Raw genomic sequence first — 22959 nt, forward strand, 5'->3', positions numbered from 1 at the left:
GTGTGTACTATGTATTGGAGATATCAGCTTATCTCTGCCATCTTGCAAATTAGAGGTGGAGAAAGGGAATGTTTGGTGAAAAAAGCAGGATACAAACCAAATAATGGGCAAAAATTGAGGGATTGCTCATCCACACACAACACAGTGTACCGGGAAATTGACCCGGACACAACAAACACACTTTAAGTCAATATAATCTGACGCTTTAGTGAATCATTAGAAGCTGGGTTGTCGAATCAGCCAAAAATGTCAAGTCTACTACATAGCATGCTAGTTATGGAATAATCTGTTATGCCAAGCATGTTCCTATATTTGTCTAATTGATTTGGAATTTCCATGTAGTGATAGCGTCACTGGCATTAGATAAAGGGAGGACTGCCAAAAGGAATGGCGTGTTATCTACATCCCCCTCCCTGACTCACACCAGATAAAGCTTCACTCTTTCCAGTAGCCAATTGATCACCTCTGTCTGCAGTGATTATTATGACTATTATTACATATATTCTATTTTTACCTAATTTTATTCTCTTTTTTAGATTGTATTCTTGCATTAAGAAAGCAATTGAAAATATTTACATCACATGATTATACATTGAATGTTCCTACTCTAATAAGGTATTGCTTGGTTTTCTTCACTCTTCTCCTACTCCAAACCCTTCTTTAAGCAGCAATGGGGACTAGTTACATAGAGAATCTCCACCTACTAGTAGTTTGTCTATGTTTGACATGCCCTTTTGTTAATTTTATTGGTCACATATAATATACTATCATCTATTCTAGATGTGATGATAGATTCCTCCTGCCTGCCTTTGCTATAATCTGGAATTTAATAATCCTGGATCCTAACATAACTTGTTAAAAAATTTTTTGAGTAATATGTTATTTAACTGCAGGGGCTACTTGGGCGTGAAGTAGTCTTAGCTCCCAGTGACCAATCAGGCTAGTACACGCGAGTTAACTCCTAAAATAAAGGTTTTAACAAATTGGGTTAGGTTCCAGGATTATTAAATTATTGATTAGGGCAGAGGCAGACAGGAGTAATCTACAATCACATCTACTTCTGATAGTAGATTCCTCATGATAGGTTTCCTTTAAAGGAAATCTACCATCAGGATGAATGATATTATCATAGTTTATATGGTTGAAAAAAGACACATGTCCGTCAAGTTCAACCAAGGAAGGGAAGGGATTGGATGAAGAAGGGATTTAGGGGAAACAATTCAGTATAACATAACTGTCAATGTTATTTAGGTGTAAAAAGGCATCTAGACCTTCTTGAAGCTCTCTACTGTCCCTGCTGTGACCAGCGCCTGAGGCAGGCTATTCCACAGGTTGACAGTTCTCACAGTAAAGAAGCCCTGCTCGCCTCTGGTGAATAAACCTTGTTTTCTCCAGACGGAGACAGTGCCCCCTTGTCTTTTGATTTGATTTAATCTGGAACAACTTTATTTGTATGGACCATTTATATAAAAGGGACTCTTAGTCGTCTCTTTTCCAGATGAAATAAATCTGTTTGTTTTAATCTTTCCTCATAACTGAGACCCTCCATACCCCTTAAGATTTTTGTAGATCTTCGTTAAACCCTCTCCAGCTCCAGGGCATCCTTTTTATGGACTGGTGCCCAGAACTGGACAGCATATTCCAGGTGAGGCAGAGTCCATACCACTTTTGATTCATGACAAGATCTTGATGGCTTTAGCGGCAGCTGATTGACATTACATGAAAGTTTGTACTGGTGTGTACCATCTCTGGCAGGATCCACTCTTCTTTTAGCTTCAGGAGCCATTAACAGCTATGGAACAAGGGCAAAAGATGTTGAAAGAGAGCAGATCCTACCAGAGAGTGCACACACCAGTATGTCTGTGTGCTTGGTTTACAATCCTTAATCCTGGTGGTAGATGCCCTTTAAGTTGCTGTACAACCCAGTGATGCCAGTAAATTTCATACAATAGTGATACACGTTTCATATCCATTATTATACCATAATACAAGTTTAAATTATTAGCAGACCACTTTAAATAGGGCATTTCTAAAGGCATCAGCTCTGTGCTAGATGTTTTCTATTAAATAGCAGGAAGGAAACAGATGGGACATATGGAGGGGAGGAGAAAACTTCCTAAGCATGAATGTAATGACAGAAGGTAATAAAAAAGTGGAAAGACAACATATCTAGAATAAAGTATATCACCAACATTATATAACAAGTAAAAGCCACTGACAGATATTCAAAATACATTTATAAAATTGTTAAAAATATTACTAGAAAGATGTGGGGCATCTTCATTGCAAAATAGGTCATAATATTGTTTTTCACCATTAGAAAAGGGAAGGAATCTGGATAGGCTGAAGTAAAGAATAGACAGCGGCATATAAGTGATAGACTCGTGGGGAGATTAGAAGGGACACTTGTTGTTGATAGTAGTCATGGGGGTGTAGAACCAAAGTACCATTCATTATAACCATTACTATTACCACATTACAGTAAATACTCTGCCATTAAGATGGCAACAATACACTTATGTTGGCCTACTCTGCTTGGTATGTTTGACATATGTAAGGGGAAAAAGGAGCTAAAACATATGAGTTGGCTGACAGCTATTGCAAATTTCTCTGTACTCATGGTCTTAAGGCTTCTTTATAAGCATTTTTTTTTTCTATTATAATTGCAAAAGATTTCAATGACCCATTTTAAATGAATGGGAGCTGATCTGTAGTAACTAGTAGGACCACAACACAAAAAAACTTTCTTTCTCTTGGTGAGGCTAAGAACATCTGATCGTTGAATACCTTGATGACCATAAGTATTTTTGACACAGAAAACCCTTTAAGAGACTTATAAAAAATCATAGACAAACTTCAGACAAGCATTAGATCAGAGCTAATATTTTGGGAGTAAAGTACTAGGTATTTTTCTTCATGGCAGACATACTGGTGTTGAGTTCTGTGAATACTTCATTAAGTTCTTACTTTAGCGATAGAATACTTCTTTATATAGTTTTTCAGGTTCCCTACTAGAAGGTGATTTGAAAATCAATGAATATATATACATGTAGAAATCTGTAGTTTTCTCGCAAGCTCCCCCTAGTGGTGGCTTCAGGCAGCCAGAATTCAGCCATTTCACATTATTTTTTGCATTGAATTTCAGCCTTGTATTACTAGTAGATCTCTGAATGCCCTAGATTATATATTAGAGATAAATAAGCAATAATCTTGGATGTAAAGACAACATAATTTTAACAAGTATTAATTCACGTAAAGTTATTACTCTTGTCATGGAAAGGAATTGTAAGGTGAAAAATTGCTGCTTTTTTCTTGTAAAGAGCCCTGGCATACTGAACTCTCCTGTAGGATTGCCGACATCCATCATTCAGCTTTATTGACATCTGTAAGATCTGGCCCTAGGAAACCATAAATCAGCTTGATGCTTGTTTAACAAATATTTTAATAAATACAATCATAATTAAATATGTTGTATATCAATTTTCTATAATTATACCACAGACTTGGGGAATGTTTCCTTTACTTGTGAATATGAATTAATAATTTGCATAGACAAATACTTTGGATATTACCCGCCGATCTCTAGTAACAAGTATCTACCTATAAACCCAATTCGCTGTTTCCAGGGCAACCGTGGCTTTAGATTGTTACTGTCATTCTGTATTTGGTAACAGTCTACAGCCATGGTCGCTCGGGCAAGACGCAGGCAGCAAGGTTGTTAAATCTTGGTCGTGGGTCAAGAAGAGTGCTACTGCTTGATGGTGTAGTCTGGGTTGCATACAAAGATGACAGGTAAGTTGATGGTAAGTACCTTCTCATATATTTACACAATTATATTAAAATCTTAACCTAAAATTTGTTAACCTTGGAACATAAAGTGATCTTTTGACTCTTCCTTTCTAGAGATGAACAAATCGTCAAAGATTTGATTTGTAGAAGCTTCCTCAAATTTTTCAAAAGATGTGATTCAAGTCCGAATTGAATCTCTCTAAACTGATGTGGCTCCATCTGGAGATCGATATATATATAAGACACCCTCTAGTAGTGTCAACCTGGTGTGGAACTGTGCCGGGTGCAAGGTAGAGCTCCCACCTTGACAAATATTTATTTCCCACCCAAGGGAGCAATTCATAAATCTACCCGCGTGTCTGCATGTACTCCCACCCTTATAGACAATGGGGGGTCATTTATGGGGGACCCTTTTTGCACCATTTGTGAGTCTATTTTTTGGACCTCATTTGTCTCTGTAGTTCTGGCTCTTTGACAAATAGAGATTTTTTTTGTGACTTTTGTAAAAATTAGACACAGTTTTTAAAAGAAAGGCACACATTTTTCCCAAAATGGCACGATTTTGTAACATAGTTTATAGTTACACAGCGAACTCCAGGGAACTGCTGGAAAAATGGTGCAAAAAATTGAGCATATACCCCAATGAGCCCAAAAAATCACTAAAATATAACCAAAAAGCTTGCATCAGATTAAGATAAAATTGCCCCTATATGACTCACTACTGCACCCCTCAACATGTTCCTCTGGAGGACGTCCCTTCTCAAGCTGGAGGTCAGGCACAGGCATCAAGTGCTTAATGGCAGTTACTCTGAATATACGCTATGACTAGTACATTGATACCACAGATATGACTGGTAAAACATGTGGATGGCTGTTATCCTTGCATCGTGCACCTTCCATGAAGTAGTTGTGATGTCTTGTTTTCCATTGATTTCCGGCACGGCCAGCACATTCTGTTTTGTTCCAGTAAATGTCAAACAATCCATTAACGGCCGGCCTTGCCTGTTGTTTATGATTTGTATAATGTGAATGTATCGCAACGCCTTCTCCTCCCTCATGTAGAAAATCCTTCATTCTGCTTCTCACTGAAGTTTAACTAGCTAACAAACATCACAAATTACATGTCCATTGCATTTAATGGTGAGCTTTAACTGCAGTATATTATGTGAATATGCAGAATTACAATGTATAATTGTGACTGGTACATTCAGGCCCGAGACAGAGATTGGTTGATGGTTGGATTGGTTTGTATCTGAGTTATCTTTGTTGGGTTTCTATAAGTTACTGCCTCTTTTTGCTTTTTTTGGGTGGTAGTCATATACAATACTAGAGAATTTTAGATTGATTTGTATAGAGTGTAAAGTGTTAAATATGTTTGGATATCTTTATTCACAGTAGAGCACCACCATAGGAGAATACTGAAGACAAATTTTAAGGAAATTTTACAAGCCCTATTACACAGACAATTATTAGGCAAGTGCTAGGATGAAACTAAACATTATAGTCCACATTTATTAAAGTTGTTGGTGCCAATTTTTTGTCTGACTTTGCACTGAAAAAAACGTGCAAACTGCCTGCACGTGTCTGCGCCAGTTTTGTGTCGTGTCTGCGCTGTGTCCGACAAGACAGAAAAAATGTGCACCTGGCGTGTTACTGCTTAGTCAGAGTTTGCGCCACATTTATTATTGACGTGCGCCACAATTATGCAGCATGAACAAAGTGCACAAAGTGCAGGGGGCACCAGATCACCAAGGAACGCGCATCAGTTCTGATAGATCTGGTGCACACCGCACAGGAAAACTGTACATAGTACAGACTGCACTGGTTTTGATAAATGTGAGCCAATAGCTTTTAATGCATCAGTGCTCACGGCTGTAATTATAATGGACCTTGCGGCCATTAAAAAGTAGAGCATGTCCTGGTCAGAACCATTTTTCATGGATCCCTTATAGATTTTAGTTTATTAGAGTGGTGGCAAACATATGGCATTCATGTCTGAGGTGTCACTCAGAGCCATCTCTGTGGGAACCTAGGCCTTCACACCAGCACAGAGTTTGCCAGGCAGGTTGGGTGACTCAAGGCCTCCTCCTTCAGTCCTGGGTCACCCAGGATGTGCTGTACTATTTTAAAGCAACACTTCCTGGGACGGCAGTAGGAGCGCCTACACTGCCTAGAGCAGTGATGGCGAACCTTTTAGAGCCTCAGTGCCCAAACTTCAACCAAAAGCCACTTATTTATTGCAAAGTGCCAGCGCAGAAATTTAAGCAGTAATGTATTTCTCCTTGTTCATTGACAACTTTCAATCCTTCAGCCTCCCAATGACACCAACCCAGTTGAAAAGAGGAGGGCAAATTCGCCTATCATTGTAGGAAGATTCGCCAGGCAGATTCTTTGAGTTCTGCCTGGTGAACTTCATTCTGGGGTGATGGCCTGGGTGCCCACAGAAAGGGCTCAGAGTGCCGCCTCTGGCACCCGTGCCATAGGTTCGCCACCACTGGCCTAGAGGGAAGCTACAATGATAATCTGAATTTCTACTCCCACTTTTAACTGTATTGGTGTCCTCGGGACCCCAATATGATTTAAAGCTGTGGCAAAACAGGATGCAATAAATTGTTGCTGAAATTGCTGTGTCTGCACTTTGAGATAAATAAGTAGCTTTTCTTGTTGTTCTTTTGGGCCTCGGCCTCTAAACCATCACTGAGGATTCATCATAAATGAAAGCAAATTGACTGTAAAAAATGGATGTTAACATCCATTTTTCATGACAATTGTGCCAATGTTTGTGTGCTGGTAGTCTTCAAATGAGAATGATTTCACCACTAGGAGAGCACTTACCTCATACCAAGGTATGTTGGAGTATTCTGGTATAAGTTTAACAACTCTGCCTCCTTTAAAGGGAACTTAAATTGACACAATTTAACTATTACCAGTATGATGGAAAACAGATGGAAAGACCTTCCAGATCATGTTTCTTTCATGACCCCGTGTGGTGGCATCATTCAGAAAATCAAAAGTCATGGAGGTGGACAGCTCAGCATTGAAGTCAAGGTCTCCTCACCTCAGAATGAAGGAGATGTGGTTAGTGATGTGTCTGGATGCAGGACCATTAATTACAGTGAAGAGGGCATTCTGAAGGAAAGTTTGACTTCAGTGTTAACCGGTTAAGGACCGGGCCCTTTCCTGTTTTATCATGTCCATTTTTCACTCCCCACTTTCAAAAATCTATAACTTTTTTATTTGTACACGTAAAGAGCTGTGTGATGGCTTGTTTTCTGCGTAACAAATTGCACTTCATTGTGATGGTATTAAATATTCCATGCCATGTACTCGGAAGCGGGAAAAAAATTCCAAATGCAGTGAAAATGGTGAAAAAACGCATTTGCGCCATTTTCTTGTGGGCTTGGATATTACGTCTTTCACTGAGCACCCCAAATGACATGTCTACTTTATTCTTTGGGTCGGTACAATTAAGGGGATACCAAATTTGTATAGGTTTTATAATGTTTTTATACATTTACAAAAATTAAAACCTCCTGTACAAAAATTATTTTTGGGATTTTGCCAACTTCTGGCGCTAATAACTTTTTTATACTTTGGTGTACGGAGCTGTGGGTGGTGTCATTTTTTGCGAAATTTGATAATATTTTCAAGGATATCATTTTTAGGACTGTACGACCTTTTGATCACTTTTTATAGATTTTTTTATATTTTTAAAAATGGCAAAAAAGTGCCATTTTCGACGCATTGAAAAACCGTTATTATATTTTGATAGATCGGGCGTTTTCAGACGCGTCGATACCTAATGTGTTTATGATTTTTACTGTTTATTTATATTTATGTCAGTTCTAGGGAAAGGTGGTGATTTGAAATTTTAGGTTTTTTTATTATAATTTTTTTTTTTTACTTTTTTTTATTTTTACTATTTTTCAGACTCCCTAGGGTACTTTAACCCTAGGTTGTCTGATTGATCCTATCATATACTGCCATACTACAGTATGGCAGTATATGGGGATTTTCCTCCTCATTCATTACAATGTGCTATCAGCACATTGTAATGAAGGGGTTAAAACGAAATAGCCTCGGGTCTTCGGAAGACCCGAGGCTACCATGGAGACGTCATGGGGAGCGGCAATCCCAGGCAAGATGGCGGCGCCCATGCGCCGCTATCTTTTTGAGGCTGCCGGCAGCTTTTTGAGGCTGCCGGCAGCCATCGCTGTGAAAACACCCTCGATCGGTGCTAGCACCGATCGCGGGTGTTACCGGAAAGCCTTTGCTGCAATATGCAGCAAAGACTTACCGGCTATGGAGAGGGCTCAGCCCGGCGGGCGGTCACGAAGTGGTTAAACTCTCCACCTCCTTGACTTTAAGAACCAAATTACATCTCACTTCAAAGTTTATTTTCTGGACAATGCCACCGCGTGGCCCATGAAACAGACGTGATCTGGAAGGTTTTCAGCTGCTTGATAACATACTTGTAGTGGTTTATTAGGTCAATTTCTGCTGTCAGGTTCCCTTTAATGTTCTTATGACACTATGCTTGTTGAGTATCTATTAGCATGTTTCTGTCATTTTTTACATTCTTTTCCTCACATTTTTACAACAGCTTATGCTTTTGTTTTTATATGATCAATTTGGCCAAGATTATATCACACTTATGTCATTCACTTCAGGTTTAGGTTGTCAACAGAGGATATAGCAAATGAAGAGTGCAAACGTTGGCATGCATTAAAGGGGTTGTCAACTACTCCCAAACCTTAACAGGATAATATGAGACCCTATAAGATTCAACCACATTATACCTACCCTGTTAAAATTTGGGGCTCACTTTCAGGAGCAGCAGGTCATTTGACCCCTGGGCAGCAGGAATCAGGACTTCCTGTGACGTCCTGTGTCCTTCTGGCAGTGGAGGAGGCCGTGCAGTCATTTCTCCATCATAATCAAACATGGAGGGACATACAGATGTCTCAGTGCATGTTCCTTGTGAAATAACAATCACAACCCTTTCTCATAAATCTGTTTTGTGTAGTTCCTTTTATATTTCTGAAATACATTTATAAGATGTTATCCATATGGGTGTTCCCTGTTGGGGGAGTGTCCATCACAGTATGATACTGTCCAATCAGCTTTGATATTGTTAGCTTGTGCATAAACATCTGCTAGTACCTAATTTACTATCTACTCTAGAAAGAAATGGCCCAGAATTGTGATGTTATAGCGAATACTAATGTTTACTGAACAAGACATGTCCGGAAAAGTAAAAGGTCCCCTGTAACAATTGATAAAAATTACAAAATAACTTTTTTAGGTAGTTTGGGGACACCCATTGTATGTGGGATAGTCATTGTCTGTTATATTGTATATGGTCTTCTAGTAAAATAGGTGTTATGAAGCCCCGATGTATATGGTACCACCTGTAGAAGGTTACACGATGGATCCAGATAGCTGCGGGCTCCATGCTGCTAGACTTGTTCTCTTTCCAGAAGTGGGCTATAAATCCCAATTGAACCATTGCTCTATCAAATAGTCATTTCACTACATCAGACTTATTAAGATAAATGTAGAAAGCATCCAGTCGTAACCAGTTATTAGAACCTGTTCAGCCTTGCTGGAGATTTTCTCAGAGGAATGATACCAGAACAGATCCATTTTCCACCCCTAGAACTTTGGAGTCCGAAGACGATTTTTAACACGTTAAAGTAAATTCAGATTTTTATTTCTTCAAGTTGCAATTCATATAGTAGTATTATGATGATTATGTCTGTCTGTTCAGTGGTTATAAAGCTGCAATGTTGCTTGATGTAATTTATAGTTCTACAACAGCAAACATGGCATCTATTTTCCCTTTTAATTACCTAGGATGTTGGTTTAGAGCCATAAGAAAAAGAAAGTACACTTTCTCTGAACTCTTTTTAATAGGATACAATGAAAAACAATTGGTCTGGAAAGGACACCTATCATAAGAGTCCATCATGATAAAGCAGCAACACTTACTCATAGACCCAGTCACTGCAACTGTCATAATCTTCTTATATTTGTTATCCATTGCCTCCTTCCTTCTAAAATCAACCTTTAAAATTACTGTATATACCCGAGTATAAGTCGACCCGAGTATAAGCCTTATTTTACCATCAAAAACTGGGAAAACCTATTGACTCGAGTATAAGCCGAGGGTGGGAAATTCATTAATCACAGACCCCCCCAGTATGTATACAGCCTGCCCCCAGTAGTATACAGCAGCCCCCAGTAGTATACAGCACTGCCCCCAGTAGTATACAGCACTGCCCCCAGTAGTATACAGCCCTGCCCCCAGTAGTATACAGCCCAGCCCCCAGTAGTATACAGCACTGCCCCAGTAGTATACAGCACAGCCCCCAGTAGTATACAGCACAGCCCCCGTAGTATACAGCACTGCCCCCAGTAGTATACAGCACTGCCCCCAGTAGTATACAGCACTGCCCCCAGTAGTATACAGCACTGCCCCAGTAGTATACAGCACTGCCCCAGTAGTATACAGCACTGCCCCCAGTATTATACAGCACTGCCCCCAGTAGTATAAAGCACTGCCCAAGTAGTATACAGCACTGCCCCCAGTAGTATACAGCACTGCCCCAAGTAGTATACAGCACTGCCCCCGGTAGTATACAGCACTGCCCCCAGTAATATACAGCCAGCCCAGCATTAAAAGAAAATAATAAACTTATATACTCACCCTCCGGTGGCCCCGACCTGCAGCGCTGCTCCCCCGATGTCCACGCGGGTCTTCTTCTGGCTTCAGCGCCCGTCTTCTTTCTTCACTAACTTCATGCCGGGCGCCGCCATTGTTCTCCCCTGGACGGCGCCTAGTATGACGCGCCGTCATACTAGGCGCCGCCTGGAAGAAAAACATGGCGGCGCCCGGCACGAAGTTAGTGAAGACAGAAGACGGCCGCGGGAGCCAGAAGAGGACCCGCGCAGACATCGGGGGAGCAGCGCTGCAGGTCGGGGCCACCGGAGGGTGAGTATATAAGTTTATTATTTTTTAAAGATTTTTTATGACTGTATGACTCGTGTATAAGCCGAGGGGACGTTTTTTAAAACATTTTTTGTGCTGAAAAACTCGGCTTATACACGAGTATATACGGTATGCTATTGAGCCAGAAGATCTCTGTGGTCATTACCAGACTCTTCTGGCTCTGGCTTCAACAGGCTGTTACACCATGCAGGAGCACTTACCCCCTCCGACTGTGTGAGGTCACAGCAAGCAGAGGGAGGGGTGAAGTGCTGAGGGAGCAGGGGGGAGCACAAAACTCTTCCTGTAAGTGTAACAGCCAGTGTAGATAGAGCATGGAGAGGTTCTGTTAACACCCCCTCCCAGAGCCGTTCTGGATCACTTGCATAGTTTTAAAAGTTGGTTTTAGGAGGCCATGGGTAACAAAATATAAGTGGATTACCACAGTCACAGTGCAGGTACCTATTAGTAAGTGCCACAGGTTTATCATGATGATTTTCATGGTAAATTTCCTTTAATTTATTCAGAGTGTTGTACAAAGATCATCATGATTCACTTATGCATCTCTACCCAAATAGGGTTAACAATTTTATTTACTGGTCTTACAAGCCCACAGACAAGGGTCAACTTAATTTGAAACTACTGTAATACAAATATACTGAAAAAGATTTCAATTATTTTGGACTGTGCATTTTTCAGCGTCAATTTTGGCCCTGTTTTCATGGCTAATGTAACAGTTGTCTTTCCTATGAATTCTGTCAATTAGGAGAGGAAGGAGAGGTAATGTTTTCTCTCAATTTTGCATATTACAAACAGAAATGAAAGAAAAGCAAACTGAAAATCAACAATTTTAATATATATTTATTTTGCTTCATTTATACAGTTGATTTTCCTGTCGTGGTTATAATGTTAGTTATGTCCAAAAACATTGTCATTTGTTATTAGTCTAGTTGGCTAATGATGAACCTTATTTTACGAATGGAGACGTACCTGTTTATACATTGTACATGTTCTTTTGTGTCTATGCGTGTAAGGAAGATTATTAAGGGTGCGTGTAGCACCTGAAACGCATAGGCCTATGTCCCGCAATATGTAATAACTGGTGTTGCCATTGGGATGTCGTGTTTTATTATATATTTTCCGAAACTGGAAGAAAATAAAGATTGAAAGTTTTTAAAAGCCGTGTCAGTGCCGGAGTGAATCTTCCTTAAAAGCATTCGCAACAAATGTCGGGGTCCGGATGCACTCCAGAGCACGACCAAAGGTGGAGGTGAGCCGCTGATCAAACCCTTTATTTCTTTTTCTCTTTTGTGTCTTACTTGAATTATTCCAGAAAGAAAATGAAACATTGGGGAATATTTACTAACATGTTCAAATGTACCAAAATATGGTGCATTTCTGTTGGGAAAAGATGGAAAGTTGTGCGGCTTGGTACAAGCCAATATGATATGATGATGCAACCTTTTGTACCAAAATTTAACAAAATCTTTGCCACAAACTAGGTCATCCAAAAATACTGTCTATTCTATAGATTTGTCTTAAGGTCAGAACCATATTGAGAAATCTGTCTAAGGCTAAATTCACACGAACGTGTGGCCGCCGAGCCATAGCATAGTGGGCATACATCGGCGCACAGGAGAGGACGAGGGGTTGAGCGCTGCTCGCCCCCGCCCCTCTGCATAGCATTATATATGGCGCCTGGCACTGCAATATGGGGTAAGATAGGAAATTACCTATTTTTTTCCCCGGGTACGGAGCCGCATGTGTGATGCACCATACTGATCCGTACCGCTCCATGAGCCCATTGCCAGCCTATGGGGGACGTATATACAACGGCGGTATAAACGTCCCCCAACGGTCATGCTAATGCAGCCTAAGTTTACACTGTCAATTAGTAGATTTGGGACACTGTGTTATGCCCAGTGCACAGAGACCCAACACACAATTCACATGATAGAGTCTGCAGGTAAGTGCTACTTACTTTGTGGACACTGCATGCAGTTATAGTTTAAAATAATGGAGTTTGGTTAGAATTGAGGTGTAAATATATTGATTTTTACTAATAATGAGAACAGGCTAAATTTTTTGAAAAAAAAAATTACACATTATTGAAAAATTTATTCATTTTTTTCCTAGAATATGTACAGCAGCTCAGCTCCAATTCAAGTATAGTGGGAGAAGAGCTGCAGTAACCATATATAACCTCAGCACAGAGGATGGAGCTTTCTTCTTCCAGTTCCTCCTACTGCAGGGTTTCAGTAATATAGAGAGATCAATGAAGAGAGCAAAAAGCCTTTTTTTGAGGGAGCTATGACATAGATGGCAAGTCCGAAAGTAATGGGCGATTGTTTTCTGGCTATTATATATGAAACTTTGTAGGTAATAGCAGATCTTCATATAGGCGGTATGGACAGGCGCCTGGGGCCTTATATGAAGACCCGCCATCAGTCTGAAAAAAATCTATACTCACCTTTCAGCTTCTTCTTCCCGGCCTCATGGCTCCATCTTCTGCTCTTTCAGCCCGGGTGCATCACTATGAAGTGGGGTTGTCGTGGCCGCGTGACACCATAGCTTATGCGCCGTACACTATAGGCCTTACACTATGACATCACGTGGCCATGACACCGCTGCGTGATGTGCCCGGGCTGGAAGAGGCGAAGATGGAGCTGCAAGGAGAAGACGAAGCTGCGTGGCTGGGGAGAAGAAGCCAGAATGTGAGTATAGATCTTTTTATTTCAAGAGGGCCCTCCTGTGGACAATACATTAAAAGAGGGCACCTAGGGTGGACATTTTATTAAAGAGGGCACCTAGGGTGGACATTTCATTAAACGGGGCCATCTAGGGTGAACATTTCATTAAAAGGGAGCATCTGGGGTGGACATTTTGTTAAAGGGGGCATCTGGGGTGGATATTTTGTTAAAGGGGGCATCTGGGGTAGACATTTTGTTAAAGGGGGCATCTGGGGTAGACATTTCGTTAAAGATGGCAGTGTGAACAGTGTCTTGGCTGAGTGTATGATGAGGAGGAGAAACAGGTTCCAGAGCTGTTTTTAGAATCTATTTCTCTACGCTGATAAGTGATGTGATATCACTGCTTTGTATTCGACTCAACTCATATAAGAGGTTGAAGTTTGATAAAAAACTATGTGGGACATTATCAAACCTAGCACTCAGTGCATACATCGTATGATAATGGACCTGCTAAAGCCGTGCAGGCATGGGACAGGCATACCCCACACCGGTCTGATCTGCCAGCAGCCGCACCAACTCCACCCCCTCTATACACCTACATGGTGTGGATGTGGCATGGTCACAAGTATAATCCTAACTTCTTGCAGTGTGTAAGAAATTGTGATTATTTCAGTGCTTCTACTCCAGGAAACTGATGTAGAAGCACTGATACATCTCCCCCTATGTATGGTTTCAGTGGAGTAGGCCATATTTTCATGTGTAAAAGCTGATGTGTCATTAGTGATTTTGGTAAAATCTGGTAAAACAATAGACGCTATTAGGCCCCTTTCACATTTGCATTTTTCATGCGTGCTTTTGACGTGCAGAACTTGTAATCAATGGGTCTTTTCAGACTTTTTTTCACGGACACATGCGCGTTTTTTTTAACGTGCGTTTAAATCTCAGCATGCTCTACTTTTGCAAGTCACGCGCGTGAAAAACGCACCATACAAGTCTATGGAGATGCATCAAAAACGCATTACACTCTGAGACACATGCAAGTGCAAAGCGTTTTTCACGCATCAATTGCCATAGAAAAGATAGAGCTCAGCCCTAAGTCCTTTCACACGCATTACCTGCACGTGAAAAACGCATTGAAATTGCATTGAAAATGCGCGGGAAAAACTGAGACACTGAACAAACTCTGACTGAAAACTGATTGAACTCTGATGCAAAATGTCAGTTTTTCACTGACCAAATCCTGATCGCTCCCTGATCAAACTCTGATGTGATCTGCAAAGCAAGTGTGGAAGGGGCCTTATAGTCAATGAGACATTTATCAAGGCTTCTAGGTCAGTTTTCAGGAATTGCAATAATTTTCCCCTTTAGGCCACTTCCACACCAAGTAGAGCCATGACAGGCAGAGGAGTGGGCTGGTGTGAGGCTGTTCTGGCAAAGGTTATAGTACATTTCAATTGATTTATCCAGCTTCAATGCTGGAGCCTCTACGTATTTCATTACAAAATGAAAAAAGAACAAAAATAAAATAAAACTTGAGATAAGTGCTGTGTTATTGTGTAATAATTATCAAATTTGCTAGGTTCCAGATTTGCAGTAATATGGCTTACAGCAGTCTCTAATGGAATATGACCACCACATGATATTACCTGAATCACTCATTCTGCCGCATAGTCTTTGGAGTTGATCCACCATTTTCCGATTTTCCAATGGGTTTCCCCTGTCCCTCTGAGCAGTAAAAGGATATGTGCCGGTTCTCACACCCAACAGCACATAATCTCTTACTGTTCAGGGATACAAGAGCCTCGGGTTAGTTTTCTTTTATCTGTCATCTTTCGCATCTTACAAAGTACAATGGAGCATGAACTGCGAAGAAAGGGAGAATTAAACACATGAATATATCAAAAACAAATAGTGAAATGCTCAAAAGCTTAACCAGTTTCAGCTCATGAGTAAATAGCTTTATATTCACACAGACTTATGATTTGCACTTAAAAAGCGCCTTCCATAGTCCAAATCCCCCCAACTTTTAAAGGTTTTCACACAACTTTTATATTTGTCTTTTTTATTTTCTAGCTATTTTTACCTCTATCCAAATATGGTTCCTGGTGCAATAAGAGAAGTGCTTTGCCTTGATTTTGATAGCTGCCCATGACTACACCTGCATGATTCTGCATGATGCGGGCACTGGTAGAAGCCGTAAACCAGTGTGGAGCAATAATCCTGACGCACCAACCACCTAATCTGCAAAAATATACCTAACTGATAACATTGTAAGAAAGCAATAAAAGGAACTGAAATACCAAGGGTATTTGTGGACATCTTATAAAGTGCCTACAGAAAAAAATTCATGGAAGGGGCGTTGCTAAGGTCATAAAAATCGGAGGCATAATATTAATGACAGATCCTTAACATATGTCATTAATACATCATAGGTCAGGGTCCCACTTCTGGGACCTGAAATTCCAACTGGGTAGAATGCAAAGTTTTATGTGCATGTGTGGTCATTCTCTATTCAAGTCTATGGGAGTGATGAAAATAGCCTAGCAAATGGCCCAGAGTTGTTGTATCTGAAGGGGGGAGAATGAGGGAAGATGGCAGGTGATGGCAGTATAGCGGGGGCATTGTTTTGCTGTGGAGAGGGAGCCCAGAGGTTCTCTGCTAATGCCCTCAAAAGCACTTCTACCCAATTTACATGTTTCTAAAGTTAAGTTTTGGCACAAATGGAGCATGTGGACAATAAAAACAATGGTATGGGTGACATAAGGTATTTGTGAGCAGAGCCTTATGTAGCATAGCAGTTATTTCGGAGGGGTAAATGGGCTCTGCAGAATATAATGGCGCTTTATAAGTAAAAATTATTATTAATCATGGTGATGGATTCCTTTTAATATGATAAAGGGGGAAAATCTGAAATTATATAATATTTTATTGTTATAATCTACCTTTTCCCTTACAATTCCAAGTTTAGAACCTGTCATGAAGCCTTCTCCAGTTGTCAGAAGGGAACCAACTAGGCAGACTTTGGAGACTCAGGGAAGGGTTTATTGACACTGCAACGAGAGAATTTTGACACATTTTCACAAGACAATGGCCCAGATATAATATTGTGTCTGCGCCATTTTTTTTCTTCGTTGGCACTAAAAGGTTTTTTTTTTTGTGCTTACACATTTATTTATTTAGTGTTTGCACACTTTTGTGTCTCTGGTGCAGAAAACTGTGCATCTAAAGGGGTGTGGTAGTGCTTAGTCAAAGATTGAGACAAGTTTATGTCTAGAAGCCTACACAATTGTGTCACACATTGTATATTGAAAGTGCACCAAAAAAAAGGTGCAAGTTTACACTTATTTGGGCCAATGTATATCCTACCCCTAGGATCAAAGAAAGGCTCTTTAGTATGCAAGGGGAGTTATTTCATTCATACTGGAGGGAAATTCAAGCCAAGAGAAAATTTATATTTTCTAGTAATATGGACAGAACCCATACTTATAAACCTCTGTTAACAGGATTGGGTCAGTGGGGTACTGCCCCACCACCCTTGAGAATTTTGGGACTGCACCCTTCTGAGAACCTCACTAAATCATTTAACAATCCTTATTTTAGGTGTAATACTCCCAAGTTTGGTATGGGTTGATAGAGAGTTTAACAATTTTCTGTTGCGAGTTATCAGATTTAATAACAACCCACTAACAAAATGTACCTCACTGAGGGACGGGACAGACAACTTTAGCATGTGAACATCCCCCTGTCAGTGATGTCACAAGCTGAAGGTGGGGAAGGTAGAAAAAAATCCATGTAGCATAAATTATCGGGCTATGCAAATGCTCAGAGTCAAGATTTGGGGAATCCATGTAAACAGGAGAGGCCTTCCAAATTTACCCTGCCAAACCTCACGGCCGGATAAAACTTCTATCCCAGTAGTATTCTATCCCAGGTCTATTCTATGTTTTTATCCTTTTTATTTTATAACTATTTGCATTTATAACCATTTTCTATTATTTATCTGACAATTATTTTATTGTATGCATTGCACATTCATGTATTAAATCTTTAAAACTTGATCAGTCTTTAATTGTAGCCTTAAAAAAACTTTAGTTCCTGAAGGAATAACACTACTGGTATTATTGTTAAGTAATTGTATAGTTAATTACCATATATACTCGAGTATAAGCCGACCCGAGTATAAGCCGAGACCCCTAATTTTACCACCAAAAACTGGAAAAACCTATTGACTCGAGTATAAGCCGAGGGTGGGAAATGCATTGGTCACAGACCCCCCTGTTATATAGCCAGCCAGACAACTATAGTATACAGCCTTCCCAGCTTGCCCCCAGTAGTATACAGCCTGCCCCAAGTAGTATACAGCCTGCCCAGCTTGATCACAGTAGTATACAGCCTGCCCCCACTAGTATTCAGCCTGCCTCAGGTAGTATACAGCCTGCCCACTAGGAGTATACTGCCTGCCCCCAGTAGTATAAAGCCTGCCCAACTTGCCCCCTGTAGTATAAAGCCTGCCCCCAGTAGCATACAGCCAGCCCAGAATTTTAAAAAAACAAAAAACTTATACACTCACCCTCCAGTGGCCCTGATGCGCAGCGCTGCTCCCCCATGTCCGCATGGCTCGTCTTCTGTCTTCCCGGCTTCTCTTCTTGCTTCAGCGCCCGTCTTCTGTCTTCTCTAACATCGTGGTGGGCGCCGCCATTGTTCTTTCCCGGGCGGCAGGCGCATAGTATGATGCGCCGCTGCTGACGTCATACTAGGCGACGGCCGGGAGAAAAACATGGCAGCGCCCAGCACGAAGAGGAGCCGGGAAGACAGAAGATGAGCCGCGCGGACATGGGGGAGCAGCGATGCGCATCGGGGCCACCGGAGGGTGAGTATATACGTTTATTATTTTTTAAGTCTATTGACTCGTCGCTATTGACTTGTGTATAAGCCGAGGGGATGTTTTTCAGCACATTTTTTGTGCTGAAAAACTCGGCTTATAGACGAGTATATACGGTAGATTATCTGTAATTTGGTTTTCTAAATTGTTGAAGGATTTATGTAAAGGCACCTACTTGCCTTAGTATTATATGTTACAAAGTATAGATGGTAGCTGTGAAGGTTTAGGTGCCGGGTGTTAGGAGAGTTGAATTTAGCATAAAGACGCCATCTTGCAAAGGTGCTCAGGGTTTTATGTATAAAAATTTGAGTGGGGATTTGTCACACATCGGTTTATATGATTGGAAGGATTTCTGAGTAAAAAGCAGAGAAAATCCTGACATGACTGCTATGTGAGACACACAGGTTTACTGACAACTGTCTGTGTATATATACAGTGATGCGTATATAGAACTGTCAATCATTCTGTGTGTAGGTGGGATAAAAGGGACTCTCACTGTCTCTCCTAGGAGTCCTGTTAGGATTCATTCAGCTTCTTACTAAGATATCATATACAACTATCTCAACCTAATCAAATCCTGAAAGGGGGCAGGAGAAATCACCTGACAGGTATACTTTAAAGCATTATTTTCAGTATTAACTTATACTACATAAATGAAAAGTATGCATCAAGTGACCCTTTATACCATCTGCTTTTCTAGGGATAAAAAGAATAACTAATGAATATCTATGATTAAGAATTGTAATGGATGGTCTTTGCTCCATATCTTTGCCCATAAAACACTTGCCCAACAATTTCAGCTAACAAGTTAATGACATTTTATCTATGAAATAGAAAGAAAAGACGAAAAAAAGAATATGACGTTCAGTCACAAGGTAAGGGATACATTGTGAATAAGCTCCTTTTAGTAGTATCTATATTATTTCTCTTTTGGGCATTTTCATGCAGGGACTTTATTTAAGACCAAATGTAAAGCAATTACTACAATGCATGGAGAATGTTGCATTTGATTGTAATGTGCATTATTTAATGACTGCTACTGACCTAAAATCTATGATATTTGGCTATAAAATATATGGATTGGCCATATATTTAAAGGGGTTGTCCGGTCACAACAGGTTACAGTATACAGAACGGGGGTCGTACCCCAAATTAATGAAGCAGCAAGTGTGACATAAAAATTAACTCTCTATAGAACCAACAGAATTAACTGCGCTCATCTTTTTCCATCAACACCATAGAGATGCATAAAGTACCAGGCACATATACAACAAGCTGCTTTGTTCACTTGGGGGTACAACAGTCCCTGTTATTATTCATAGGGGTCTCAACACGGGACCCCCACTGAACAATATGTTATCCTTTATCCTGTGGATCGGGGAAAATTTGATGTGGCTGCACAACCCCTTTAAGGAAAACATTATCTTCCTCAATTGTCATTGGGTTGTGTGAGGTCACGCACTTTAGATTGTCACCCTCAACAATTTGGGGGGACTAACCTGATGCTTTTGTTCTCATAGAGATAAGCTTCGGCTGGAGGTGTCTGGCAGCTTCTTCCATTCAACACGTATGCATGCTCGGCCGAGCTGGGGTGCATTTGTGCAAAGATGCCAACAGAGGTAGCTGTGAGATGAATGAGCATTTGGCCACAGCTATCTAATGTGTTTGGCTGGCCTCAGCTCTATTGAAGTAAATGGAGCTAAGCTAAAAACCTAAAAATAACCTGTACGCAGAGGTTTTGTCTTGTTTTGCAAGAAAGCCAGCATAGTGTGATTATTCCTGTACAACACTTTAAAATTTAGCTTTTGCCAACACCAACTCATTCCAGTACCTCCTCTTTATTTAAACGCAGCTTCATAAATGATGTAATAAACATAAACATGTTTTGACCATTTACAATTAGAATTTACATTGAATGAGTTTGTTTCATTTGTTGAAGCAATTTTTTCCAATATAGTGTGAAAAGCGCTAAGTTTCATAAAACATGACACATAAAATAGCTACTGGGGTTGTAAAACATGGCTTGTTGACTTGTCTCTCTGACAGGTGTGTACAAAGGGTTAAAAATGTAGGGACTGACAAAAGTTTTTTTTTTTGTGTGCATATTATTACATTTTGATTCCACCTTGATTGGACCTAGGTTGGGTTATCCATATCTTCAGGCTGCTAAAGATTAATTATGTGCTAGTTCCTGGGGCTTTGATGGTTATTATCTGCAGTGTATTATATGTTCATGTATATTGTTAAGTACAGATATAGTTAATTGTAAATGGAGATAAAGTTATGATTGTGGGACAAATCATTATATTATTATCATGAAACAGTAGGTACTTTATCCTTACTGTATGAGTCAGCCCTAAATAACTAAATGACGCACATAACAGAACCTGACACAACATTACTATGCTGGATCCGAGAGTAATATTTATAGGAAAGGAAGGTTCTGCAAACAAGTTTTTATAAGAATGTATATACGAGACATAGTTATACAAAATTCTACTAGTTTCTGGAAACAATCCAGCTAAAGAGGTTCATGTGGAGCTCTGATAATTCACATGATTGTCAGTATCCGACTCACTAGGTGATGATATGTCAACATCCGACCTTGAATAGGAAATACAGTATATTAACATGATATGTATACATCATTGACCCAAATCTATTCACCTTTCCCTGGTGATTCCCAGATCATATCTACAAGGTCCTGCTGTGACATCGCCACCTGCTGTACAATGTGAGGATCCTGTCCAATACATTCCTGTGTCGCAGCTTTTTGGACCTTTGTGAATATGACATGTGAGTAAAGATACTAGTGGTAGTTGAAACCCATCATAAAAAACATCACTGCTGTCATGTTTTAGAGGTCACTTAGTACAATATAGATATTCTCTTCTTGACCTCTATATATGAATAGCAATTTGATTAAAAAAATGTTGATAAAGTATATGTTGATACAAGAGATATCCTCCTCATGTACTGCCGGACAAAGTTTGGAGACCTTTATAGTGCCGGTATCTGGAGTGGTATAGCCTCCACTTCTGATACTTCTAATTATGTTACCTGCAGTGTTGACTGATGGACATTTCCAGATCCGGATCCAGATGTCCTGTTCTTTTGTCCAACTTTAACTTTTTCACAAACTTCTCCTCCTGTAAATTAGAAAACAGACATCTTAATGCTACAGGCTTCTTTTCTCAATGGCATATCAAATACGTTGATAAAACTGAACAGGAACTGAATGAGAATTAAGGCCAAAGTTCTGTGTTGTGTTCTCACTGAAGGAACGACATCTGGATACAGACAGGGATAAACTTCTGGCTCCCTCTAGACTAGTTCAGTCTGCTTAAAAAACACATTTACAGCCAATAATCGCCTTCCGGGGGCTCTGCATCACAGGACTCTCAGTTCTGTTGTAGGGATGACTTGAGGTTCACTCATTGCTATCCAGCTGTGTCTTGTCCAGTCCGTGGAGTCCACTTTCTGTTGCTGTCACTTCCCAGGTACCACCACAGAGCCCCCCCCCCCCCCATTCCCTCCACATTCCCCTCTCACTTGAGAGCTTTCTGGCTTCCTCATGTAGAGAAGAGGCTGCACTAGCTCAGGATCTGGATCGAAAAAAAAATCTACGCCCCAACATCCCTTTGTCAACAAGGTTGCACAATTCGCCCTGTTGTGAAATAATGATATAAAAAATAAATTCCATAGATGAGGAGTCAGGAGCATAGATTTCAAGAATAAAAGCTGTCCAGGAAGTTTCTGGGATCTATTTGCACTTATGAAAACCATGTGTAGCAGAGCTGTGCCAAGGGACAGAGTGATTCTTCTGCCATCTGGCAGAGGTCCTCCTCACCCCACCTCTTTAGCTTCACTACCTCTGAGAGTCCCATTGATGAGGAGCAGGAAGTTAGACAGTTAACCCAGTCTATTCCCGAGGCAAATGTTATGGTTCATACCAGGGTTATGTTTTAGGTTCTTCCTTTGTCATATATATCGCAATGTTCTAGAACACAGCTATTTGCTTAACCTCTTCTTAGCTGGAGGCTTTCTGTTCGGAGAGATAAAACAAACTGCCTGCGTATTGTGTATTGCAATAAAGAGTCCTTTACTCCAATAAAAGGACACAGCTGCAAAATACTAATAAAAATAAAAATCGGTCCCAACAAAGCAATTTTTCTTTTTGAAGAACGTAAAGTATATTTATATATATGGTATAGATATTTATTAAGAAATAAAATGCAATGTATATATAAGGGTAAGTAATTATAAAACGTGGACAGTTCTAAAAATTGCTGACCATAAAATAATGTACTAAAATCTACATGAACGCTACATTACTAAAACACTAAATTTTTTTAACCTCATTTACAAACATCCCCGAAAGAAGACAGATGGCTCATCTAGGATGTTGAACGTATGTCAGGAAGCTGTTTGTCAACATATGTATGAACATATGTGCAGGCATTTATACCGAAAAACTTGTACATGTAGGATGCAGGAAAGACCTCTCATAGACTCCTGCCTATAACTATCCCACATTCAGAATCAGAACAAATGCTTTTCAGGGGCTTTTCAGGGGCTTGTCATCAGTAAGGTGCGTCCACCTGCAAAGT

The 22959-nt window shown here is 40.2% G+C and overlaps 1 long non-coding RNA gene across 2 annotated transcripts; it reads right to left on the reverse strand.

Moving 5' to 3' along the window:
* Positions 1 to 20475: 20475 nt before the first annotated feature.
* Positions 20476 to 22292, reverse strand: LOC140119264 (uncharacterized). 2 transcript variants are annotated; one of them, XR_011853356.1, is made up of 2 exons: positions 22222 to 22292; positions 20476 to 21498 (listed from the first exon to the last, which is right to left on the reverse strand). It is a non-coding gene; the product is annotated as an uncharacterized lncRNA (long non-coding RNA). The 2 variants fall into 2 exon arrangements; XR_011853355.1 differs by having other exon boundaries at positions 22200 to 22288.
* Between the last annotated feature and the right edge of the window lie 667 nt (positions 22293 to 22959).

This window comes from Engystomops pustulosus, chromosome 2 (genome assembly GCF_040894005.1).
Source record: "Engystomops pustulosus chromosome 2, aEngPut4.maternal, whole genome shotgun sequence".
Lineage (NCBI taxonomy): Eukaryota > Metazoa > Chordata > Amphibia > Anura > Leptodactylidae > Engystomops > Engystomops pustulosus.